This window comes from Scomber japonicus, chromosome 2, assembly GCF_027409825.1.
Source record: "Scomber japonicus isolate fScoJap1 chromosome 2, fScoJap1.pri, whole genome shotgun sequence".
NCBI classification, from domain to species: domain Eukaryota; kingdom Metazoa; phylum Chordata; class Actinopteri; order Scombriformes; family Scombridae; genus Scomber; species Scomber japonicus.
This window is the reverse complement of record NC_070579.1, coordinates 10,244,265-10,268,106: the sequence shown is the minus strand read 5'-3', so window position 1 is coordinate 10,268,106 and position 23,842 is coordinate 10,244,265. Positions and strand designations below refer to the sequence as shown.

The 23,842-nt window shown below is 39.3% G+C and overlaps 37 non-coding genes across 37 annotated transcripts; 12 read left to right on the top strand and 25 right to left on the bottom strand.

Annotated features, from left to right (window-relative positions):
- The first annotated feature begins 2,597 nt into the window (after positions 1–2,597).
- Positions 2,598–2,669, top strand: trnac-gca (transfer RNA cysteine (anticodon GCA)). Its single transcript has one exon. It is a non-coding gene; the product is annotated as a tRNA-Cys (tRNA).
- A 286-nt stretch (positions 2,670–2,955) lies between these two features.
- trnac-gca (transfer RNA cysteine (anticodon GCA)) lies at positions 2,956–3,027 on the top strand. The gene has a single exon. It is a non-coding gene; the product is annotated as a tRNA-Cys (tRNA).
- A 526-nt stretch (positions 3,028–3,553) lies between these two features.
- On the top strand, positions 3,554–3,625 carry trnac-gca (transfer RNA cysteine (anticodon GCA)). The gene has a single exon. It is a non-coding gene; the product is annotated as a tRNA-Cys (tRNA).
- A 315-nt stretch (positions 3,626–3,940) lies between these two features.
- On the top strand, positions 3,941–4,012 carry trnac-gca (transfer RNA cysteine (anticodon GCA)). Its single transcript has one exon. It is a non-coding gene; the product is annotated as a tRNA-Cys (tRNA).
- Positions 4,013–4,417: 405 nt separating this feature from the next.
- trnac-gca (transfer RNA cysteine (anticodon GCA)) lies at positions 4,418–4,489 on the top strand. Its single transcript has one exon. It is a non-coding gene; the product is annotated as a tRNA-Cys (tRNA).
- A 424-nt stretch (positions 4,490–4,913) lies between these two features.
- trnac-gca (transfer RNA cysteine (anticodon GCA)) lies at positions 4,914–4,985 on the top strand. Its single transcript has one exon. It is a non-coding gene; the product is annotated as a tRNA-Cys (tRNA).
- A 499-nt stretch (positions 4,986–5,484) lies between these two features.
- Positions 5,485–5,556, top strand: trnac-gca (transfer RNA cysteine (anticodon GCA)). Its single transcript has one exon. It is a non-coding gene; the product is annotated as a tRNA-Cys (tRNA).
- Positions 5,557–6,400: 844 nt separating this feature from the next.
- trnac-gca (transfer RNA cysteine (anticodon GCA)) lies at positions 6,401–6,472 on the top strand. The gene has a single exon. It is a non-coding gene; the product is annotated as a tRNA-Cys (tRNA).
- A 276-nt stretch (positions 6,473–6,748) lies between these two features.
- Positions 6,749–6,820, top strand: trnac-gca (transfer RNA cysteine (anticodon GCA)). The gene has a single exon. It is a non-coding gene; the product is annotated as a tRNA-Cys (tRNA).
- A 432-nt stretch (positions 6,821–7,252) lies between these two features.
- trnac-gca (transfer RNA cysteine (anticodon GCA)) lies at positions 7,253–7,324 on the top strand. Its single transcript has one exon. It is a non-coding gene; the product is annotated as a tRNA-Cys (tRNA).
- Positions 7,325–8,161: 837 nt separating this feature from the next.
- On the top strand, positions 8,162–8,233 carry trnac-gca (transfer RNA cysteine (anticodon GCA)). Its single transcript has one exon. It is a non-coding gene; the product is annotated as a tRNA-Cys (tRNA).
- A 401-nt stretch (positions 8,234–8,634) lies between these two features.
- trnac-gca (transfer RNA cysteine (anticodon GCA)) lies at positions 8,635–8,706 on the top strand. Its single transcript has one exon. It is a non-coding gene; the product is annotated as a tRNA-Cys (tRNA).
- A 1,582-nt stretch (positions 8,707–10,288) lies between these two features.
- Positions 10,289–10,360, bottom strand: trnac-gca (transfer RNA cysteine (anticodon GCA)). The gene has a single exon. It is a non-coding gene; the product is annotated as a tRNA-Cys (tRNA).
- Positions 10,361–11,591: 1,231 nt separating this feature from the next.
- trnac-gca (transfer RNA cysteine (anticodon GCA)) lies at positions 11,592–11,663 on the bottom strand. The gene has a single exon. It is a non-coding gene; the product is annotated as a tRNA-Cys (tRNA).
- Positions 11,664–11,888: 225 nt separating this feature from the next.
- trnac-gca (transfer RNA cysteine (anticodon GCA)) lies at positions 11,889–11,960 on the bottom strand. The gene has a single exon. It is a non-coding gene; the product is annotated as a tRNA-Cys (tRNA).
- A 417-nt stretch (positions 11,961–12,377) lies between these two features.
- On the bottom strand, positions 12,378–12,449 carry trnac-gca (transfer RNA cysteine (anticodon GCA)). Its single transcript has one exon. It is a non-coding gene; the product is annotated as a tRNA-Cys (tRNA).
- Positions 12,450–12,890: 441 nt separating this feature from the next.
- On the bottom strand, positions 12,891–12,962 carry trnac-gca (transfer RNA cysteine (anticodon GCA)). The gene has a single exon. It is a non-coding gene; the product is annotated as a tRNA-Cys (tRNA).
- An 828-nt stretch (positions 12,963–13,790) lies between these two features.
- On the bottom strand, positions 13,791–13,862 carry trnac-gca (transfer RNA cysteine (anticodon GCA)). The gene has a single exon. It is a non-coding gene; the product is annotated as a tRNA-Cys (tRNA).
- A 272-nt stretch (positions 13,863–14,134) lies between these two features.
- trnac-gca (transfer RNA cysteine (anticodon GCA)) lies at positions 14,135–14,206 on the bottom strand. The gene has a single exon. It is a non-coding gene; the product is annotated as a tRNA-Cys (tRNA).
- Positions 14,207–14,771: 565 nt separating this feature from the next.
- On the bottom strand, positions 14,772–14,843 carry trnac-gca (transfer RNA cysteine (anticodon GCA)). Its single transcript has one exon. It is a non-coding gene; the product is annotated as a tRNA-Cys (tRNA).
- Positions 14,844–15,283: 440 nt separating this feature from the next.
- Positions 15,284–15,355, bottom strand: trnac-gca (transfer RNA cysteine (anticodon GCA)). The gene has a single exon. It is a non-coding gene; the product is annotated as a tRNA-Cys (tRNA).
- A 672-nt stretch (positions 15,356–16,027) lies between these two features.
- Positions 16,028–16,099, bottom strand: trnac-gca (transfer RNA cysteine (anticodon GCA)). Its single transcript has one exon. It is a non-coding gene; the product is annotated as a tRNA-Cys (tRNA).
- Positions 16,100–16,441: 342 nt separating this feature from the next.
- trnac-gca (transfer RNA cysteine (anticodon GCA)) lies at positions 16,442–16,513 on the bottom strand. Its single transcript has one exon. It is a non-coding gene; the product is annotated as a tRNA-Cys (tRNA).
- Positions 16,514–16,866: 353 nt separating this feature from the next.
- Positions 16,867–16,938, bottom strand: trnac-gca (transfer RNA cysteine (anticodon GCA)). The gene has a single exon. It is a non-coding gene; the product is annotated as a tRNA-Cys (tRNA).
- Positions 16,939–17,369: 431 nt separating this feature from the next.
- On the bottom strand, positions 17,370–17,441 carry trnac-gca (transfer RNA cysteine (anticodon GCA)). Its single transcript has one exon. It is a non-coding gene; the product is annotated as a tRNA-Cys (tRNA).
- A 242-nt stretch (positions 17,442–17,683) lies between these two features.
- trnac-gca (transfer RNA cysteine (anticodon GCA)) lies at positions 17,684–17,755 on the bottom strand. Its single transcript has one exon. It is a non-coding gene; the product is annotated as a tRNA-Cys (tRNA).
- A 321-nt stretch (positions 17,756–18,076) lies between these two features.
- Positions 18,077–18,148, bottom strand: trnac-gca (transfer RNA cysteine (anticodon GCA)). The gene has a single exon. It is a non-coding gene; the product is annotated as a tRNA-Cys (tRNA).
- Positions 18,149–18,415: 267 nt separating this feature from the next.
- Positions 18,416–18,487, bottom strand: trnac-gca (transfer RNA cysteine (anticodon GCA)). Its single transcript has one exon. It is a non-coding gene; the product is annotated as a tRNA-Cys (tRNA).
- A 564-nt stretch (positions 18,488–19,051) lies between these two features.
- Positions 19,052–19,123, bottom strand: trnac-gca (transfer RNA cysteine (anticodon GCA)). Its single transcript has one exon. It is a non-coding gene; the product is annotated as a tRNA-Cys (tRNA).
- Positions 19,124–19,466: 343 nt separating this feature from the next.
- Positions 19,467–19,538, bottom strand: trnac-gca (transfer RNA cysteine (anticodon GCA)). The gene has a single exon. It is a non-coding gene; the product is annotated as a tRNA-Cys (tRNA).
- Positions 19,539–19,969: 431 nt separating this feature from the next.
- Positions 19,970–20,041, bottom strand: trnac-gca (transfer RNA cysteine (anticodon GCA)). The gene has a single exon. It is a non-coding gene; the product is annotated as a tRNA-Cys (tRNA).
- Positions 20,042–20,251: 210 nt separating this feature from the next.
- On the bottom strand, positions 20,252–20,323 carry trnac-gca (transfer RNA cysteine (anticodon GCA)). The gene has a single exon. It is a non-coding gene; the product is annotated as a tRNA-Cys (tRNA).
- Positions 20,324–20,672: 349 nt separating this feature from the next.
- Positions 20,673–20,744, bottom strand: trnac-gca (transfer RNA cysteine (anticodon GCA)). The gene has a single exon. It is a non-coding gene; the product is annotated as a tRNA-Cys (tRNA).
- Positions 20,745–22,029: 1,285 nt separating this feature from the next.
- Positions 22,030–22,101, bottom strand: trnac-gca (transfer RNA cysteine (anticodon GCA)). Its single transcript has one exon. It is a non-coding gene; the product is annotated as a tRNA-Cys (tRNA).
- A 267-nt stretch (positions 22,102–22,368) lies between these two features.
- On the bottom strand, positions 22,369–22,440 carry trnac-gca (transfer RNA cysteine (anticodon GCA)). The gene has a single exon. It is a non-coding gene; the product is annotated as a tRNA-Cys (tRNA).
- A 747-nt stretch (positions 22,441–23,187) lies between these two features.
- On the bottom strand, positions 23,188–23,259 carry trnac-gca (transfer RNA cysteine (anticodon GCA)). The gene has a single exon. It is a non-coding gene; the product is annotated as a tRNA-Cys (tRNA).
- A 334-nt stretch (positions 23,260–23,593) lies between these two features.
- On the bottom strand, positions 23,594–23,665 carry trnac-gca (transfer RNA cysteine (anticodon GCA)). Its single transcript has one exon. It is a non-coding gene; the product is annotated as a tRNA-Cys (tRNA).
- Between the last annotated feature and the right edge of the window lie 177 nt (positions 23,666–23,842).

Sequence of the window (23,842 nt, the reverse complement as noted above, 5' to 3'; positions counted from 1 at the left end):
GTTAGTAAGTTAATTTCTTGAACAAGATAATATTTGTATTTTTCTTACAAAATGACTCAATACACTTGATCAATTATAAAAATAGTTTGCGATTAATTTCCTGTCGATAGATGAATCGAGTCAAATTATTGCAGCTCTGGAAAAAATGGTTTCACACTCCCAGGAAACCAAAGGAAGCATGTTTGTACATTGAGTAAAAGAATACTTGATTTGTAGTCATAATAATTTGCCAAAGAGTAAAAAAAAAACAAAATATCATTCTTGAAATTGCACCAAAAAACATAAAAACTTCTAATATTAAGTCGAAAAGCTAAACAGACTTGTACACTCACATCACAAACCCTTATTAACCCCAACCTAATTCAACAGGACAATAACAGAGATCCTCAGTTTGTCCTCCTGTTTGACACATTTCCATTCTGTTCATGATTCAGATGCATCCAGAAACCTTCAGTAATTTACTGTGATGTTACATGTAAAAAAAAAACATAGAATGTGCATGGGAAACATCATTTTACATGCATTACATGCATTCATCTATAGGTATATGTGTTGTTTAAAAAATGTAATGAAAGACACACTCAGTTTTCAGGGACATGCGTGCCACTTTTTTATAGATACACTTGTTCTACTCGACGTGAATCCCTGTGAAGAGCAGAGAGGATGCTTTGCACCGTGTGACAGCTGGAGACGTCTAGACTTCACGTAAAGTACCTACACTGATGTGACGTTATGTAGCACTGGTATGTTATATGCGTGTGTTTGTGTGTGTGTGTGTGTGTCCGGTTTCCCCTCTGTTCAGGTCATGTGGGAATTGAACCTCTTGGCCACAGGGAAGAAAACAGGAAGAAATGCAGCAGACGTTTTTTCCTCATTACTGTGGCAATAGCGGATGTAGTTGTTATGACTTTATATGGACCTGCTGCAAGACATGAATTAGTGATAAACACATGATAACCTGACTGGACAGCATCATCATCTTCTGTATTGACTTATATTTGCCATTCAGGGGATACTTCTTTTCCAGAGCACCTGACTTCAGCATGAGTACTTACAGTTTCCAACACAGGAGGCTTAGAACAATCGGTCCACTTCACCATCAGCGTCATAATCACCATAATCATCATCCAGGTTTTTTTTCCATCTAAAGTCTACTTCACCACCAGGGCCATCTAGCTGCAATTCATAACACCTATTTTAAAATGTTAAATTCTACATTTGCAAAACACATAGTGGTATAGTATTTATACATTTTTTTAAATTATAATTGAACAGTTAGTTGAAGAAATTAAATGTTTTTAAAAGTGAAAGTAAGAGACCTTCGTGTTGGCTTCTAGGCAAAGTGGTGTGTGGTGAGGGTGGTTTTTTGTTTGACTATTCATGACCTCAGTATTTCTGAAAGTCAGGCCATGACCCTGCTCTCTCTTCCTCTTTCTCTCCATCCAAATCTCTCTCCTCCACTTCCTCTTCTGCATCACTTGCTTCTTGCTTCTCCTCTTCTTCCTCTAAGAACCATTGAACAGGAAAAAAGCAGGACAGGTTGACAGCAACAATGGACACTCGTTCAGAATAAGTTGAGAGAAAACAGGAAAGTACAAAAGTATCAATATTTAAGTATGAGTAAAAGACTCCAGATAGCTGACCTGCAGTGACTTAGTTTTTAAATATGCTTCATATATTTTCCCTCTTTATCAGTTTACTTGGCATGTTGACACTGTCAGCATTATATTAAAACTAATATTACTCCTACTATTATTTTCCCGTCTATCTACATTACTGTTGTGTTAGCAACTATGGTGACGCAAGCTGGAGTTTGGCCAACTATTCTTTCAGTGAATTAAAACATGCTATATTGGGGTATCGTTACTGAGATAACAAATTACCTCCAACTCAGTTTCCAGTTAATAGAATCATATTAGTCTGAATCACAAACAATCATGATGTGTCCTGTGGTGATAACTTGTCAAATGTCCTATCCTCCTGCTCCTTATAAAAGCCAAAACATGCTGTTTCTATAACATAACTGCAAAACCTGCCTGATGACCAAATTACTCCTAGCAGGATTATCAGTGGATACATGTGTCATTTAATTTGCTCACTGCTGATGTTTCCACTGTGCTGAGCTAATGAGCTATTGTGCTAATCTTTACATAATAGTTGTGCCTATTTGTTTGCATAATCATATTTACTTTAGCTGAACATAGTCGTCTTTCAGGCTACCACAAAAATGCATGTGAGCCTTTACCAGCATCCACTCAAAAGAAACTCTTGCTGACATTTTTTCAGTCTTAATTTCAGTTAAAATAGTCAAGGAAGATTCTGTGATGAATGTTTTGCTGACAAGTGAAAGGGTTTATAGCTCAGTGGTAGAGCATTTGACTGCATATCAAAAGGTCCCCAATTCAACTCTGGTTGTCACCTTAAAATGGTCCCTGTAAATGGTTGTGCCATAACAAATTAACATGAATGCGTTAAAAGGAAATTATCATCTTTCATCACCTTTGGCCTTGAAATGTAGCTTGATTTACCCAAACACAGAACACACTGTAACTGATGTTTTGTTGTTCAATAATGGCCATTATGGTTCATATGTTATAGGGGGTATAGCTCAGTGGTAGAGCATTTGACTGCAGATCAAGAGGTCCCCAGTTCAACTCTGGGTGCCCCCTCAGCTTGAGTTGTCCCTGTTGACATAACAGGTTTATATGCCAACTGTAGGAAAATCATCTTCTGTGACATGCTGACCATTTCATATCAGGGTTTTTTTTTTAGTGTTTCTGTTCGGAACAAGAGGCCCCCTGTTCTTCTTTCAAAATAGATGCAGCCACCTTGCAGACCTGAGTCAGACATGGAAAGGGCTCTTAATTCTGGGTCAAATCAACAACCAACTATCTATTATTGCATCAGATGATTTGTGTTATGCCTATCAATAATTGTGACAATGAAGTTGACAGTGGGGGTATAGCTCAGTGGTAGAGCATTTGACTGCAGATCAAGAGGTCCCCAGTTCAAATCTGGGTGCCCCCTTCTGTTGGTGTTGTCCTATAAGCAATTGTGTCTCTACAAGTGTGTGTGTTGAATGAAAATGGCACCTGTGAAATGCTGGCACTTTTATAAGAGGTGTTATTGAGCATTTCACTTCAGATTAAAAGGCCTCCAGTTCAACTCTGGGTGCCCCCTTTAAAATGGTCCATGTAAACAGTTGTGTCTGATCAGTTGTGACATGCTGACCTTTTTCTATGAAGGGTTACATGAGCCCCCCATTCATATTTGGTTGCCTCTTCAATATGTGAGTCAAATTTATTTATTGGTATGGTTTTCAATAGAATTAACACTTCTTATAAAAAGGTTTGCTTTCATTCATAAGTACAAGGATGACTCTTCAGCTTCCCTGATTGACAGGCATATTACCATATAGTGTGATTGTATGGAACATTTTATGACATTTCCCCTGATCAAATCTGGCTTTTATTGTATTAACCATCACTCAAACAGTTGGTAATTAATGAACGATTTGTTGTTCTATAATGGTCAGTATTACTATTCTGTCAAAGGGGGTATAGCTCAGTGGTAGAGCATTTGACTGCAGATCAAGAGGTCCCCAGTTCAAATCTGGGTGCCCCCTCTCCTGTTATTATAGCCTTGCTTACTCAATACTTGCTGACACAGAGAACAGGTTACTCCAAAGGGTGAGATTGGCATGATAAAGTACATTTGGAGCACTGTCACCAAATGGCCACATCCTTGATGACATTTCCCCCAGTTATTGCTTTGCCTTAGATGCATTACCTTTTACACTGCAAAAGATACATGGTCAAATGTGTGTTGAGTGTTGTGAGTAATTGAATTACAGTGTTTACACTTGTATTAGGCACTTTCTGCTTGGGATCCAATCCAAAACATTTTATGACCAACTGGTCTTTGAGACTGACATGCAAAAGGGGGTATAGCTCAGTGGTAGAGCATTTGACTGCAGATCAAGAGGTCCCCAATTCAAATCTGGGTGCCCCCTGTACTATCAGTGCAACCTTGTTTGATACTCTCTGATAAGGCCATTCAACCTCCCAGGGGAAGTGATGTAAGCAGCAACAAAACCTTGACAGAAGTTGTCTGCTTGTGACTGCTGGAGAATGCATAATACATACAGGTGTAAATGGCATGTGTCCACCTTATATTTGCCCACATGGAGACAAAGATAAAAACACTTATATGGAACATTTTCATGACATTTACCTTGTTCAAATATGGATGTACCCTGGCTTTGAATTGGAATTTGAAATTTTCACCCTTGATTTCCCCACATAGAGAACACCAAGCACTTTAGCTTTTATTGTGTTAACCATCACTCAAATACATGAGCGAGTCTGTAATTGATGCTTTGTTGTGCATTAATGGCCATTATGACCACCTTGTATGAGGGGGTATAGCTCAGTGGTAGAGCATTTGACTGCAGATCAAGAGGTCCCCAGTTCAACTCTGGGTGCCCCCTCTCCTATAATTATATCCTTGCTTACTTAATACTTGCTGAGAACAGGAAAGAAGCACAACAGGTGTACAGGTTACTCCAAAGGTTGAGATTGGCAGGATAAAGTACATTTGGAGCACTGTCACCACTGTCCTTGATGACATTTCTCCCAGTTATGTCCTTGTCTGGCATGCATTACCTTTCACACTACAAAAGATACATTGTCACATGTGTGTTGAGTGTTGTGAGTAATTGGATTACAATGTTTACACTTGTATGAGGAACTTTCTTCTTGTGATCCATTTGACTGCAGATCAAGCAATACTTTGGCCTTGAAATGTAGCTTGATTTACCCAAGCAGAGATCACGTTTATTTTATTGTGTTAGCCATCACCCTGTGACTGGTGTTTTGATGTTCAATAATGGCCATAATGGTGCACTTGTTGGTGGGGGTATAGCTCAGTGGTAGAGCATTTGACTGCAGATCAAGAGGTCCCCAGTTCAACTCTGGGTGCCCCCTTTCCCATAATTATAACCTTGCTTACTTAATACTTGCTGAGAACAGGAAAGAAGCACTTCAGGTGTACAGGTTATTCCAAAGGTTGACATTGGCATGATGAAGTACATTTAGAGCACTGTCACCACTGTCCTTGATGACATTTCTCCCAGTTGTGTCCTTGTCTGAGAAGCATTACCATTTACACTGCAAAAGATACATGGTCAAATGTGTATTAAGTGTTGTCAGTAATTGGATTACAATGTTTACACTTGTATTAGACGCTTTCTGCTTGGGATCCAATCCAAAGATGTTTTATAACCAAATGGTCTTTGGTAAAGGTCCACAGAAGGGTGTTATAGTTCAGTAGTAGAGCATTTGACTGCAGATCAAGCAGTACTTTGGCCTTGAAATGTAGCTTGATTTACCCAAACAGAGATCACATTTATTTTATTGTGTTAGCCATCACCCTGTAACTGGTCTTTTGATGTTCAATAATGGCCATTATGGTGCACCTGTCGTAGGGGGTATAGCTCAGTGGTAGAGCATTTGACTGCAGATCAAGAGGTCCCCAGTTCAAATCTGGGTGCCCCCTTCTGTTGGTGTTGTCCTATAAGCAAGTGTGTGTGTTGTATAAAAATGGCACCTGTGAAATGCTGGCACTTTTATAAGAGTTGGTATTGAGCATTTCACTTCAGATCAAAAGGCCTCCAGTTCAACTCTGGGTGCCCCTTTAAAATGGTTCATGTGAACAGTTGTGTCTTACCAAGTTAACTCGATTGCTTTAAATTTACACCTCTCACAAAAGGTTTGCTTTCATCGACTTTCTTTCAAGTACAGGGATGGCTCTTGAGCTTCCCTGATTGACAGGCTAAATTACCATATAGTGTGATTTTATGGAACATTTTATGATATTTTATGACATTTCCCCTGATCAAATCTTGCTTTTACTGTTAACCATCACTCAGTCAGTAATTAATGAACGATTTATTGTTCAATAATGGTCATTATTAGTGATTTGTCAAATGTGGTATAGCTCGGGGGTATAGCTCTGTGGTAGAGCATTTGACTACAGGTCAAGAGGTCCCCAGTTGAAATTTGAATGCCCCCTCTCCTATAATTATAGCTTTGCTTACTCAATACTTGCTGACATAGAGAACAGGAAAGAAGCACTTACAGGTGTACATGTTACTCCAAAGGTTGAGATTGGCATGATAAAGTACATTTAGAGCACTGTCACCAAAACTGCCACATCCTTGATGACATTTCTCCCAGTTATTGCTTTGCCTTAGATGCATTACCTTTTACACTGGTCAAATGTGTGTTGAGTGTTGTGAGTAATTGGATTACAGTGTTTACACTTGTATTAGGTGCTTTCTGCTTGGGATCCAATCCAAAACATTTTATAACCAACTGGTCTTTGAGACTGAAATGCAGAAGGGGGTATAGCTCAGTGGTAGAGCATTTGACTGCAGATCAAGAGGTCCCCAGTTCAACTCTGGGTGCCCCCTTTAAAGTGGTCCATGTTGTGTCTTACCAAGCTAATTCCATTGCTTTAAAATGCTCACTTCTCACAAAAGGTTTACTTTCATTGACTTTCATTCAAGTACAAGGATGGCTCTTGAGCTTCCCTGGTTGACAGGCATATTACCATATAGTGTGATTGTATGGAACATTTTATGACATTTCCCCTGATCAAATCTTGCTTTTACTGTTAACCATCACTCAGTCGGTAAGTAATGAATGATGTTTTGTTCAATAATGGTCATTATTAGTGTTCTGTCAAAGGGGGTATAGCTCAGTGGTAGAGCATTTGACTGCAGATCAAGAGGTCCCCAGTTCAAATCTGGGTGCCCCCTCTCCTATGATTGTAGCCTTGCTTGCTTAATACTTGCTGAGAACAGGAAAGAAGCACTACAGGTGTACAGGTGTACAGGTTACTCCAAAGGTTGAGATTGGCAGGATAAAGTACATTTGGAGCACTGTCACCACTGTCCTTGATGACATTTCTCCCATTTATGTCCTTGTCTGGCATGCATTACCTTTCACACTACAAAAGATACATGGTCACATGTGTGTTGAGTGTTGTGAGTAATTGGATTGCAATGTTTACACTTGTATGAGGAACTTTCTTCTTGTGATCCATTTGACTGCAGATCAAGCAGTACTTTGGCCTTGAAATGTAGCTTGATTTACCCAAGCAGAGATCACATTTATTTTATTGTGTTAGCCATCACCCTGTAACTGGTGTTTTGATGTTCAATAATGGCCATAATGGTGCACTTGTTGGTGGGGGTATAGCTCAGTGGTAGAGCATTTGACTGCAGATCAAGAGGTCCCCAGTTCAACTCTGGGTGCCCCCTTCTGTTGGTGTTGTCCTATAAGCAAGTGTGTGTGTTGAATGAAAATGTCATCTGTGAAATGCTGGCACTTTTATAAGAGTTGTTATTGAGCATTTCACTTCAGATTAAAAGGCCTCCAGTTCAACTCTGGTTACCCCCTTTAAAATGGTCCATGTAAACAGTTGTGACATGCTGACCTTTTTCTATGAAGGTTACTGAGATCATGAGCCCCCCATTCATATTTGGGTGCCTCTTAAATATGTGAGTCAAATTTATTTATTGGTATGGTTTTCAATAGAATTTACACTTCTCATAAAAAGGTTTGCTTTCATTCATAAGTACAAAGATGACTCTTCAGCTTCCCTGGTTGACAGGCATATTACCATATAGTGTGATTGTATGGAACATTTTATGACATTTCCCCTGATCAAATCTGGCTTTTACTGTATTAACCATCACTCAAACAGTTGGTAATTAATGAACGATTTGTTGTTCTATAATGGTCAGTATTACTGTTCTGCCATAATTATAGCCTTGCTTACTTAATACTTGCTGACATAGAGAGCAGGAAAGAAGCACTTACAGGTAGACAGGTTCCTCCAAAGGTCAACATTGGCATGATAAAGTACATTTAGAGCACTGTCACCAAAACTGCCACATCCTTGATGACATTTCTCCCAGTTATTGCTTTGCCTTAGATGCATTACCTTTTACACTGCAAAAGATACATGGTCAAATGTGTGTTGAGTGTTGTGAGTAATTGGATTACAGTGTTTACACTTGTATTAGGTGCTTTCTGCTTGGGATCCAATCCAAAACATTTTATAACCAACTGGTCTTTGAGACTGAAATGCAGAAGGGGGTGTAGCTCAGTGGTAGAGCATTTGACTGCAGATCAAGAGGTCCCCAGTTCAACTCTGGGTGCCCCCTGTGCTATCAATGCAACCTTGTTTGATACTCTCTGACAAGGTCATTTAACCACCTGGGGGAAGTGATGTAGGCAGCAACAAAACCATGGCACAAATCGTTTGCTTGTGACTGCTGGAGGATGCATAATACATACAGGTGTAAACAGCATGTGTCCACCTTATATTTGCCCACATGGAGACAAAGATAAAAACACTTATATGGAACATTTTCATGACATTTACCTTGTTCAAATATGGATGTGCCCTGGCTTTGAATTGGCATTTTTCACCCTTGATTTCCCCACATAGAGAACACCAAGCACCTTAGCTTTTATTGTGTTAACCATCACTCAAATACATGAGCGAGATTCTGTAATTGACGCTTTGTTGTCCATTAATGGCCATTATGACCACATTGTATGAGGGGGTATAGCTCAGTGGTAGAGCATTTGACTGCAGATCAAGAGGTCCCCAGTTCAACTCTGGGTGCTCCCTTCTGTTGGTGTTGTCTTATAAGTTATTGTGTCTCTACAAGTGTGTGTTGAATGAAAATGGCACCTGTGAAATGCTGGTACTTTTATAAGAGGTGTTATTGAGCATTTCACTTCAGATCAAAAGGCCTCCAGTTCAACTCTCGGTGACCCTTTAAAATGGTCCATGTAAACAGTTGTGTCTGATCAGTTGTGACATGCTGACCTTTTTCTATGAAGGGTTACATGAACCCCCCATTCATATTTTGGTGCCTCTTCAATATGTGAGTCAAATGTCTTTATTGGTATGGTTTTCAATTGAATTTACACTTCTCATAAAAAGGTTTGCTTTCATTCATAAGTACAAGGATGACTCTTGAGCTTCCCTGATTGACAGGCATATTACCATATAGTGTGATTGTATGGAACATTTTATGACATTTCCCCTGATCAAATCTGGCTTTTACTGTGTTAATTTGACTGCAGATCAAGAGGTCCCCAGTTCAAATCTGGGTGCCCCCTTCAAATAAGATGTTTATTTATATGTTTTTACATATAATTTGCTTTATCAGACAATGGTAGCTTTGAGCCATAGGTGCAAGGATAGCTCTTACACTGGTCTAATTAGAAGGCAATGTCCCTGTAATCATCTGGTACATATTAATCCAATAATGCCCCTTATAACATGCTTATATGAGGGGGTATAGCTCAAGGATGACTCTTAAACTAATTTGATTAGGACGCAAAATTACAACATGGTGTGATTGTTTGGAACATGTTGAACCACAACAGCTAAAAGCTGTGTGCAGTGGATCTTTTTGCCTAGAGAAAAAAACAGCATACTGTAAATGTAGTCTATCCCAGTCTGTCATCAATGCTTTGCTTTTGCTTAGTGGTAGAACATTTTCGGATCAATAGGTGCTCAATTCATCTCTAAGTGCCCCTTAGGCTGCTGGTGTTGTTGACATGGCTTTTTGTTGGTCAGGAAGTGTCAGCTTTGATCCCAATATTCAAGCATGTATTTTGAACTGAGCTGACTTGCCCAGATGTGTCCATGGGCCTCCTGTGGGTTTCACAAAAACACAACTGAATACACAGAATTTACTAGTTCATACCCAGTCCTCTGCAGCTAGTTGAAGAGAGCTTGACTTGAATGATGGCTTTATAGGTTTATCTGCTTGTCCTTTGAGAAAAATAACAGCTGTTGGCAGCTGGAATTCAAGACTGCTACAATGGACTCCTTTGATAGTTTTTCAGAAAGTAAAATGTCATCATTATAATGCTGTCAGAGTTGATTCACAGAAAACAATTTTAACACAAACTATTTAATGATGTTAAATCAAACAGATTTTTGACTATAGGAATGGGGGCATCCAGATTTGGAAAATTGGGGATTGCTTGATCTACAGTCAAATTCTCTACCACTGAGCTATACCACGGCATGTAAAGAGGCCAAAGGGTAATTTCTGAACAACAAAGAAATGCATTTTGCACTTTTCTAGTCATTAAACAGACTTGTCCAGTGGATCAACCGAGATGCATATTCATGCCAGGTGTAAACAGGATGATTTTGTTTCTCTTTCTCTCTTTTTTTTCATTGTAGATGAAGGGGGCACCCAGATTTGAACTGGGGACCTCTTGATCTGCAGTCAAATGCTCTACCACTGAGCTATACCCCCTTGTTCAGTCTCTGTTGTTGCGCATAACCATAGACTGCAGAGCCAGACAAATTGTTACACAACTCATTTAACCAGCGATAAAGATAGTAACAGAGTAACCTGACTGTTTACAAAAGCATCGACCTGGTGATTAAAACTAAAGCATTCTTAAAGCATGAGTCACTTCTCTGTTTTTATGTCTATGAGCAGTATGTTCAGGTCATAAAACAACAAACAGATGACTCACTATTCATGCACTACCCAAACAGTGTAGTTCAAAGTGATGCTTAATTATATATATAGACATACTTAAACATAACACCAATGTACTGTAGGCTCTATCATGAACATGGAGTAAAAGAACGGGTGAATTATTTATTTTAGATTTTTATTTGATGGTAATCTCATTTTCAAGGGGGGTCCTCTGAAACAAGAAATAATTAAACAAATACATTCAAAAGCATTAAACAAACAATGTAAAACAAACAGGGCTCTCACAAAATCCCACTGAATCATCTGTACCAGACTAAGAAGAAATGAATCTTTAATATTTCACTATTCATTTAACCAGCGATAAGTTTGTCAAAATGGAGCTCTGAGCAGAACTGATTCAACTGCCGTCTGTCAAAAGGAAGCAAAAGAGTTTTCTTACCCATCCTGCTTCTTATTTATAACCTTTATTAAATCATCCCATTGAGCTCAAGCTCCCTTTTGTGAGAGCGACCTGAGTACCGCACAGACAAAGAAAACAAGCATAGCCAACTGTAACAAAAGGACAAAAGCATACAGTACACAAAGCCAGACGAACAAACGCACATTCAGCATTTAGCTCAGTATGTGCCCCAGCTTGCATAATAAACATTCTTTCTAACAAACTCTGGTTGGTCGAACACAGAAGTCATTGGATTTGAAAATGTGGGTATACCTTTTGGGATTCAGTGAATTCCAATACGCAGTTTAAACATGGAAAATAAAAAGATCACTGGAAACTTCTCAAAGTTTCGACACTAATTCAGGAAGCATCAAGGTTTGAGCTTGGGATGTGCAGTAAATTCCTTTGCCACTGAGCTATACCTCCCTGTGTACTGTTGTTAAACCAATTTAAGTATTTAAGCTGTTTCAATCTCAACACATTCTTTAGGCAACAACACCATGAAAACTCCCCAATCATACCATGTACTATTGTGTCCATACCTGACCAGTTTTAGAGTCATTCTTGAATGCAAGCTACCTTTGACTGATACACTAATAAAGGGGGCACCCAGATTTGAACTGAGGACCTCTTGATCTGCAGTCAAATGCTCTACCACTGAGCTATACCCCCTCTTGTAGGCAACCCATAACGTGTAATTTTTGAACAAATCATTCATTCCAATATATATCTGGCTTCTCATCAGAGCAGTTAATAAAAAAGGGAACATATTGATCATGCTTCCACCATGCAAGGAAAAACTGATTTGAACCGAGGACCTCTCTATCTGAAATGGTCAATAACCCCTCATACAAAATTGTCCAAACACCATTTTTCCCCCACACAAAACATCAATTAAGGGGGCACCCAGATTTGAACTGGGGACCTCTTGATCTGCAGTCAAATGCTCTACCACTGAGCTATACCCCCTCACTTTACAGGAAAATGTATTAAGGAAGTAAACCAAATATTTCACAACTCATTTAACTTGAAATGAATGTATCAAAAGCAACATTTCTAGAAAAGGCATCAGCAAATGACTACAACCCAGTAGTCTAACCACATCTTATTCAGTGAAAAATAGGATGAATAGCTTTGGTTTCTTCTTGGTTCTTAGATAATTATGTGTATATAGTAATAAAAACCTTTTTATTGTTCGCTAACTATGTAATTCATCTCATTTGAAATGAGTAACGAAGGCAAAGTTTTTCTGTGCTGTTAGCTTCCTTTATTTCATGTTGGGTACAATTACATTACAGTTATCTGAGAAATTAAGAAGATTATACCAATGTTTGCCCATATGTATAGTAAAAAACATAGAAAATAAACACAATTCCATGTGGTTGAAGGGGGCACCCAGAATTGAACTGGGGACCTCTTGATCTGCAGTCAAATGCTCTACCACTGAGCTACACCCCCTCTACTTGACCTGTTATCACAATTATTGATCAACATAAAACTAGTGCTAGGACTGAATGCAAAATGGTTGAATTTGTAGTTTTGTCAGAAGTTGTGTACAAGTTGCATATCGACTTCAAATGAGGACAACTTACACATCACATATTTATGAGGCACCCAGATTTGAACAGGGGGGGCCTCTTGATCTGAAGTGAAGAGCTCAATAACACCTCAGATAAAAAGTATCAGCAGATGGTTGGCTGTTGATTTAACTCAGAATTAAGGGCCATTTCCACATCTGACTCAGGTCTGCAAGGTGGCTGCATCTGTTTTGACAGAAGAACAGGGGACCTCTTGTTCTAAACAGAAACACCTCATATAAAATTGTCAGCATGTCACAGATGATGCTTTCCCTACAGGTGCCATATAAACCTGTTAAGGCTACAGGGACAATTCATACTGAGGGGGCACCCAGAGTTGAACTGGGGACCTCTTGATCTGCAGTCAAATGCTCTACCACTGAGCTATACCCCCTATAGCTGCATAAATATTGATCAGCATAATACTAAGGAAAGGACTGAATAATAAATAGATGGCTGTTAATTTAACCCATAATTTAGGACCCTTTTAAAATCTGATTCAGGTCTGCAAGGTGGCTGCATTTGTAGTTTGACAGAAGTTGTTGGCAGGTTGAATCAATGACAATTTCAAATAAGGAGAGAAATTTCACTGACATATTTAAGAGACAGATTTGAACAGGAGGCCTCTTGATCTGAAATGAAAGGCTCAGTAATGCCTCTCATAAAAGCATCAGCACATGACAGTTACTATTTTCCCTTTACAGACAACAGACACACACTTGTAGAAACACTGTTGCTTACAGGACAACACCAACTGAGGGGGCAACATAAAGGTGTTCCCTGTTCTCTATGTGGGTGAATCAAGCCACATTTCAAGGCCAAGGGACACCAAGATTTGAACAGATGGCCTCATGATCTGAGGTGAAACACTCAGTGACTATTCATATAAAAGTGCCAGCATATCACAACTGATTATTTACTTTTTATAGCATCCATGTTCATTTGTTAAAGACCTCATCATCCCCAGTTCAAATGCTCTACCACTGAGCTATCGACCCTCTTTTCAGATTGTCTGAACAATTACTGATCAGCATAACACTAATGAAAGGACTGAATGATACATAGATGGCAGTTAAGATAACCCACAATTATGGTCCCTAATCATATGTGATTCAGGTGTCTGTGTTTATAGTTTTGGCAGGTTACATCATGACAATATCACTGACTCTCCATATGTGCTAGAAGCAGCTATACCAACTTTTTCCCAGAGTAACACCAGTTGAGGGGGCACCCAGAGTTGAACTGGGGACCTCTCGATCTGCAGTCAAATGCTCTACCACTGAGCTATACCCCCACTTTCAGACTTCTTGTCACAATCATTGATATGCATAACACTAATAATAGGATCCAATAATAAATAGTTGGCTGTTGATTTGATCCAGAATTAAGAGCCCTTTCCACATCTGACTCAGGTCTGCATTTGTTTTGACAGAAGAACAGGGGGCTTCTTGTCCTGAACAGAAACACTGAAACACCCCTCATATAAAACAGTCAGCATGTCACAGAAGATGCTTTTCCTACAGTTGCCATATAAACCTGTTAAGGATACAGGGACAACACCAACTGAGGGGGCACCCAGAGTTGAACTGGGGACCTCTTGATCTGCAGTCAAATGCTCTACCACTGAGCTATACCCCCTATAACTAGTGCACCATAATGGCCATTATTGAACATCAAAACATCAGTTACAGGCTGTGTCTTTCATGTATTTGAGTGATGGTTAACACAATAACATAAAGGTGTTCCCTGTTCTCTATGTGGGTGAATCAAGCCACATTTCAAGGCCAAGGGACACCAAGATTTGAACAGATGGTCTCATGATCTGAGGTGAAACGCTCAATGACTCTTCATATAAAAGTGCCAGTATATCACAACTGATCATTTCTTTTTATAGAATTCATGTTAATTTGTTAAAGACCTCTTGATCCCCAGTTCAAATGCTCTACCATTGAGCGATAGACCCTCTTTTCAGATTGTCTGAACAATTACTAATGAGCATAACACTAATGAAAGCGCTGAATGATACATAGATGGCAGTTAAGTGAACCCACAATTATGGTCCCTAATCATATATGATTCAGGTGTGTCTGTTTGTAGTTTTAGCAGGATGCATTCATGACAATTTCACTGACACTCCATATGTGCTAGAAGCAGCTATACCAACTTGTTAAAGTAACTGTATTACCAGACACACCACCAACTGAGGGGGCACCCAGAGTTGAACTGGGGACCTCTTGATCTGCAGTCAAATGCTCTACCACTGAGATATACCCCCTACAACAAGTGCACCATAATGGCCTTTATTGAACATTCAAATATCAGTTACAGGATGTGTCTTTCATGTATTTGACACAATAACATAAATGTGTTCCCTGTTCTCTATGTGGGTGAATCATTCTACATTTCAAGGCCAAGGGACACCAAGATTTGAACAGAGGGTCTCATGATCTGAGGTGAAAAACTGACCTATAGACCCTCTTTTCAGATTGTCTGAACAATTACTGATCAGCATAACACTAATTAAAGGACTGAATGATACATAGATGGCAGTTATATTAGCCCACAATTAGGGTTCCTTATCATATGTGATTCTGGTGTCTGTGTTTGTAGTTTTGGCAGGTGGCATTCATGACAATATCACTGACACTTCATATGTACTAGAAGTAACTATACCAACTTGTTAAAGTAACTGGTTACCAGACACACCAGTAGTTAAGGGGGCACCCAGAGTTGAACTGGGGACCTCTTGATCTGCAGTCAAATGCTCTACCACTGAGCTATACCCCCTGTGTGAAGCTATATTGAATTGATCAATCATGCTGGCAAAATGCTTCAATACCCATTTTACTAGGAATTAATATATCAAAGCAGGACTCTTGTCTGTCAAACGCGTCCGCAAATGACAAGCATTGGTCTTATCTTGGCTCTCAGTTGAGTATGTTTGTACAATAAATGCCATCTGTTGTTCAAACACACATCTGTAGCTTGACAGAAGTTGTTGGCAGGTTGAATTCATGAAAATTTTAAATAAGGAGAGAAATTTCACTGACATATTTAAGAGGCACCCAGATTTGAAAAGGGGGGCTTTTGATCTGAAGTGAAAGGCTCAATAATGCCTCTCATAAAAGCATCAGCATGTGACAATTGCCATTTCCCCTTTACAGTCAAAGTGTTATTGAACATCAAAACAACAGTTACAGAATGTGTCTTTTCTGGCAAAAACATCAGCAAATCAGCAAAAATGTAATTGGTGAAAAGGGGGTTTAGGTGCTTTGGTCTCATCTTGGTTCTCAGTTAAATATGCTTGTTGTTATGCTTATTTTATTATTCAAACAATAACTATAATAACTGTTTCTGGATATTTTTGTTAGGCCTTTTAATAGGTAGTGGGTACAATTCGTTCTGTTGCAGCTATCTGTTAAGGTAGATTTCTGTAAGTTTTAATCATCATGTGGTTGAAGGGGGCACCCAGAATTGAACTGGGGACCTCTTGATCTGCAGTCAAATGCTCTACCACTGAGCTACACCCCCTCTGTTTAGTCTATTATCACAACTACTGATCACCATAACACTAATGATTGGACTGAATGATAAATGGATGGCTGTTAGGCTGCATTTGTAGTTTGACACAATTTGTTGGCAGGTTACAAATTCACATCACATATTTAAGATGTACCCAGATTTGAACAGGGTATCACTTGATCTGAAGTGAAACACTCAGTATTATTATTACTTATCATATGTGATTCAGGTGTCTGTGTTTGTTGTTTTGGCAGGTGGCATTCATGACAATATCACTGACACTTAATATGTACTAGAAGCAGTTATATCAACTTGTTAAAGTAACTGTGTTACCAGAGAGACCACCAACTGAGGGGGCACCCAGAGTTGAACTGGGGACCTCTTGATCTGCAGTCAAATGCTCTACCACTGAGCTATACCCCCTATAACAAGTGCACCATAATGGCCATTATTGAACATCAAAACATCAGTTACAAAATGTGTCTTTCATGTATTTGAGTGATGGTTGACACAATAACATAAAGGTGTTCCCTGTTCTCTATGTGGGTAAATCAAGCTACATTCAAGGCCAAGGGACACCAAGATTTGAACAGAGGGTCTCATGATCTGAGGTGAAAACCTGACCTATAGACCCTCTTTTCAGATTGTCTGAACCATTACTGATCAGCATAACACTAATGAAAGGTGTCTGTAGTTTTGGCAGGTGGCATTCATGACAATATCACTGACTCTGTTATCTTGTTAAAGTAACTTGTTACCTGACACACCAACAGTTGAGGGGGCACCCAGAGTTGAACTGGGGACCTCTTGATCTGCAGTCAAATGCTCTACCACTGAGCTATACCCCCTGTGTGTAGCTGTATTGAATTGATCAATCATGCTGGCAAAATGCTTCATTACCCATTTTACTAGGAATTAATATATCAAAGCAGGCCTCTTTTCTGTCAAACGCGTCCGCAAATGACAAGCATTGGTTTTATCTTGGCTCTCAGTTGAGTATGTTTGTACAATAAATGCCATCTGTTGTTCAAACACACATCTGTAGCTTGACAGAAGTTGTTGGCAGGTTGAATTCATGACAATTTCAAATAAGGAGAGAAATTTCACTGACATATTTAAGAGGGACCCAGATTTGAAAAGGGGGGCTTTTGATCTGAAGTGAAAGGCTCAATAATGGCTCTCATAAAAGCATCAGCATGTGACAATTACCATTTCCCCTTTACAGTCAACACACACACATGTGTAGAGACACTGTTGCTTACAAAACATCACCAACTGAAGGGGGCACCCAGATTTGAACTGGGGACCTCTTGATCTGCAGTCAAATGCTCTACCACTGAGCTATACCCCCTCAATCAAGGTGGTCATAATGGCCATTAATGCACAACAAAGTGTTATTGAACATCAAAACAATAGTTACAGAATGTGTCTTTTCTGGCAAAAACATCAGCAAATCAGCAAAAATGTAATTGGTGAAAAGGGGGTTTAGGTGCTTTGGTCTCATCTTGGTTCTCATTAATGATTACTCTGTTCATCAATATGTTCAGTGAAAATGCAGTTTATAGAGAGATGGCCACTGTTTCATGTGGTTGAAGGGGGCACCCAGAATTGAACTGGGGACCTCTTGATCTGCAGTCAAATGCTCTACCACTGAGCTACACCCCCTCTGTTTAGTCTTTTATCACAACTACTGATCACCATAACACTAATGATTGGACTGACTGATAAATGGATGGCTGTTAATTTAAAGGTTCTTTCTAAATCTGATTGAAGTGTGCAAAGTGGCTGCATTTGTGGTTTGACAGAAGTTGTTGGCAGGTTAAATATGTAGATGACAGTTAAGTTAACCCTTAACAGTATCAGTAATCATATGTGATGTTTGTAGTTTTGGCAGTTTCATTGACACTTCATATGTCATATATTGTATTCGTATATCAGCTATAACAACTTGTTAAAGTGGCTCATTACCAGACGGACAACCAGTTGAGGGGGCACCCAGAGTTGAACTGGGGACCTCTTGATCTGCAGTCAAATGCTCTACCACTGAGCTATACCCCCACTTTGAGACTTATTGTCACAGTTTTTGATAGGCATAACACTAATAATCTGATGCAATAATAGATAGTTGGCTGTTGATTTAACCCAGAATTAAGAGCCCTTTCCACATCTGACTCAGGTCTGCAAGGCATTTGTTTTGACAGAAGAACAGGGGGCTTCTTGTTCTGAACAGAGACACTTCATATAAAATGGTCAGCATGTCACAGAAGATGCTTTTCCTACAGTTGGCATATAAACCTGTTAAGGCTACAGGGACAACTGAAGCTGAGGGGGCACCCAGAGTTGAACTGGGGACCTCTTGATCTGCAGTCAAATGCTCTACCACTGAGCTATACCCCCTATAACAAGTGCACCATAATGACCATTATTGAACATCAAAACATCAGTTACAGGATGTGCCTTTCATGTATTTGAGTGATGGTTAACACAATAACATAAAGGTGTTCCCTGTTCTCTATGTGGGTGAATCAAGCTACATTCAAGGCCAAGGGACACCAAGATTTGAACAGATGGTTACATGATCTGAGGTGAAACACTCAGTGACTCTTCATATAAAAGTGCCAGTATATCACAACTGATCATTTCTTTTTATAGAATCCATGTTAATTTGTTAAAGACCTCTTGATCCCCAGTTCAAATGCTCTACCACTGAGCGATAGACCCTCTTTTCAGATTGTCTGAAGAATTACTAATGAGCATAACACTAATGAAAGTGCTGAATGATACATAGATGGCAGTTAAGTGAACCCACAATTATGGTCCCTAATCATATATGATTCAGGTGTCTCTGTTTGTAGTTTTAGCAGGATGCTTTCATGGCAATTTCACTGACTCTCCATATGTGCTAGAAGCAGCTATACCAACTTGTTAAAGTAACTGTGTTACCAGACACACCACCAGTTGAGGGGGCACCCAGAGTTGAACTGGGGACCTCTTGATCTGCAGTCAAATGCTCTACCACTGAGCTATACCCCCTACAACAAGTGCACCATAATGGCCATTATTGAACATCAAAACATCAGTTACAGGGTGTGTCTTTCATGTATTTGACACAATAACATAAAGGTGTTCCCTGTTCTCTATGTGGGTAAATCATTCTACATTTCAAGGCCAAGGGACACCAAGATTTGAACAGAGGGTCTCATGATCTGAGGTGAAAACCTGACCTATAGACCCTCTTTTCAGATTGTCTGAACCATTACTGATCAGCATAACACTAATGAAAGGTGTCTGTAGTTTTGGCAGGTGGCATTCATGACAATATCACTGACTCTGTTATCTTGTTAAAGTAACTTGTTACCTGACACACCAACAGTTGAGGGGGCACCCAGAGTTGAACTGGGGACCTCTTGATCTGCAGTCAAATGCTCTACCACTGAGCTATACCCCCTGTGTGTAGCTGTATTGAATTGATCAATCATGCTGGCAAAATGCTTCATTACCCATTTTACTAGGAATTAATATATCAAAGCAGGACTCTTTTCTGTCAAACGCGTCCGCAAATGACAAGCATTGGTTTTATCTTGGCTCTCAGTTGAGTATGTTTGTACAATAAATGCCATCTGTTGTTCAAACACACATCTGTAGCTTGACAGAAGTTGTTGGCAGGTTGAATTCATGACAATTTCAAATAAGGAGAGAAATTTCACTGACATATTTAAGAGGCACCCAGATTTGAACAGGGGGGCTTTTGATCTGAAGTGAAAGGCTCAATAATGGCTCTCATAAAAGCATCAGCATGTGACAATTACCATTTTCCCTTTACAGTCAACACACACACATGTGTAGAGACACTGTTGCTTGTAAAACATCACCAACTGAAGGGGGCACCCAGATTTGAACTGGGGACCTCTTGATCTGCCGTCAAATGCTCTACCACTGAGCTATACCCCCTCAATCAAGGTGGTCATAATGGCCATTAATCCACAACAAAGTGTTATTGAACATCAAAACAACAGTTACAGAATGTGTCTTTTCTGGCAAAAACATCAGCAAATCAGCAAAAATGCCTCATCTTGGTTCTCATTAATGATTACTCTGTTCATCAATATGTTCAGTGAAAATGCAGTTTATATAGAGATGGCCACTGTTTCATGTGGTTGAAGGGGGCACCCAGAATTGAACTGGGGACCTCTTGATCTGCAGTCAAATGCTCTACCACTGAGCTACACCCCCTCTCTTTAGTCTATTATCACAACTAATCATCACCATAACACTAATGATTGGACTGAATGATAAATGGATGGTTGTTAATTTAAAGGTTCTTTCTAAATCTGATTGAAGTGTGCAAAGTGGCTGCATGTGTAGTTTGACAGAAGTTGTTGGCAGGTTAAATACATGGATGACAGTGAAGTTAACCCTTAATCATATGTGATTCAGTATCAGTAATCATATGTGACGTTTGTAGTTTTGGCAGGTTGCATTGATGACAATTTCATTGACACTTCATATGTCATATATTGTATTCATATATCAGCTATAACAACTTGTTAAAGTGGCTCATTACCAGACACACCACCAGTTGAGGGGGCACCCAGAGTTGAACTGGGGACCTCTTGATCTGCAGTCAAATGCTCTACCACTGAGCTATACCCCCACTTTCAGGCTTTTTTGACACAATTACTAATAGCCACTACACTAGTCGGTCTCATGATCTGAGGTGAAAAACTGACCTATAGACCCTTTGTTCAGATTATCTGAACAATTACTGATCAGCAGTGGTGGACAGTAACAAAGTAAATTTACTTGAGTACTGTACTTAAGTACAGTTTTTGAGTATCTGTACTTTACTTGAGTATTATTTTTGGGAGATACTTTTACTTTCACTCCACTACATTTGAAGGACAAATATTGTACTTTTTACTCCACTACATTTCTATTGATGCTCTCCTTACTTGCTACTTTTGAGCTTACATCAGCTGATGATTTGTTTTTTGTTTGTTTTTTTGCAAAATTCTGAGAAAAATAAAATTTCTGCTGATTTGCGTATGGTTTGCCTTTGTCGTATTGCCGTACCTGTACTACGTCATGCCATACTAAGTAATGAAGAAACTCCCACCGAGCAGGTCTTATCTCAAACCCATGATTAAGATTTTTGTCACAAAAACTGATCACGGCCTACAAAAACTCGTCTTCCAACCTGGAAAAGTATGTCGCGGTAAAGTAGCTACTAACCTTAGCTTAATGTTTGTTAAATTGCAGATGAACATTTTAAACATACGTGTATGTGCTTGTAGTATCATAGTTGCCATTTTTAAACGGTTTAAAAATATGGCAACTGTTGCAGTCCAGTTGAATGATTAAGTTGACTTTCTGTTCATGTTTTTTACACAATTCATATCAAAGAGTCCAAGGTAGGGGTCAGGTGTGTTGAAATGTTACTGTGTTCTGAGGCTTCTTGACTTTATGTGTTTATTTTTGAGCTATAAACATGTCTGTAGCAGAATCACATCAGTGTATTGTATAATGACAATAAAGCTACTTTCCCGTATTTTCTGAGATATTTAAATTAGATTTAAATACTTTTACTTAAGTAATTGTTTAAGCAAATACTTTAGTACTTTTACTTAAGTAATATTTTGACTAAGCTACTTTTACTTGTATTGGAGTAATATTTGACAATGAGTATCTGTACTTTTACTCAAGTAGTGAAGTTGTGTACTCTGTCCACCTCTGCTGATCAGCATAAGAAAGGACCAAACGATACATAGATTGCAGTTAAGTTAACCCACAATTAGGGTCCCTTATCATATGTCATTCAGGTGTCTGTGTTTGTAGTTTGGCAGGTTGCATTCATGACAATATCACTGACACTTCATATGTGCTAGAAGCAGCTATATTATCTTGTTAAAGTATCTAATTACTAGACACACCACCAGTTGAGGGGGCACCCAGAGTTGAACTGGGGACCTCTTGATCTGCAGTCAAATGCTCTACCACTGAGCTATACCCCCACTTTGAGACTTATTGTCACAATCATTGATATGCATAACACTAATAATCTGATGCAATAATAGATAGTTGGCTGTTGATTTAACCCAGAATTAAGAGCCCTTTCCACATCTGACTCAGGTCTTCAAGGCATTTGTTTTGACAGAAGAACAGGGGGCTTCTTGTTCTGAACAGAAACACTTCATATAAAATGGTCAGCATGTCACAGAAGATGCTTTTCCTACAGTTGCTATATAAACCTGTTAAGGCTACAGGGACAACTGAAGCTGAGGGGGCACCCAGAGTTGAACTGGGGACCTCTTGATCTGCAGTCAAATGCTCTACCACTGAGCTATACCCCCTATAACAAGTGCACCATAATGACCATTATTGAACAAACATCAAAACATCAGTTACAGGATGTGTCTTTCATGTATTTGACACAATAACATAAAGGTGTTCCCTGTTCTCTATGTGGGTAAATCAAGCTACATTTCAAGGCCAAGGGACACCAAGATTTGAACAGAGGGTCTCATGATCTGAGGTGAAAACCTGACCTATAGACCCTTTGTTCAGATTGTCTGAACAATTACTAATCGGCATAAGGACTGAATGATACATAGATGGCTGTTATGTTAACCCACAATTAAGGTCCCTTATCATATGTCATTCAGGTGTCTGTGTTTGTAGTTTTGGCAGGTGGCATTCATGACAATATCACTGACACTTCATATGTACTAGAAGTAGCTATATTATCTTGTTAAAGTAACTTGTTACCAGACACACCACAGAAACACTGAAACACCCCTCATATAAAACGGTCAGCATGTCACAGGTAATGCTTTTCCTATAGTTGCCATATGAACCTGTTAAGGATACAGGGACAACACCGACTGAGGGGGCACCCAGAGTTGATAATGGCCATTAATGCTCAGCAAAGTGTTATTGAACATCAAAACAACAGTTACAGAATGTGTCTTTTCTGGCAAAAACATCAGCAAATCAGCAAAAATGCCTCATCTTGGTTCTCATTAATGATTACTCTGTTCATCAATATGTTCAGTGAAAATGCAGTTTATATAGAGATGGCCACTGTTTCATGTGGTTGAAGGGGGCACCCAGAATTGAACTGGGGACCTCTTGATCTGCAGTCAAATGCTCTACCACTGAGCTACACCCCCCTCTGTTTAGTCTATTATCACAACTAATCATCACCATAACACTAATGATTGGACTGAATGATAAATGGATGGTTGTTAATTTAAAGATTCTTTCTAAATCTGATTGAAGTGAGCAAAGTGGCTGCATTTGTGGTTTGACAGAAGTTGTTGGCAGGTTAAATACATAGATGACAGTTGAGTTAACCCTTAATCATATGCGATTCAGTATCAGTAATCATATGTGATGTTTGTAGTTTTGGCAGGTTCATTGACACTTCATATGTCATATATTGTATTCATATATCAGCTATAACAACTTGTTAAAGTGGTTCATTACCAGACACACCACCAGTTGAGGGGGCACCCAGAGTTGAACTGGGGACCTCTTGATCTGCAGTCAAATGCTCTACCACTGAGCTATACCCCCACTTTCAGATTTTTTGACACAATTACTAATAGCCACTACACTAGTCGGTCTCATGATCTGAGGTGAAAAACTGACCTATAGACCCTTTGTTCAGATTATCTGAACAATTACTGATCAGCATAAGAAAGGACCAAATGATACATAGATTGCAGTTAAGTTAACCCACAATTAGGGTCC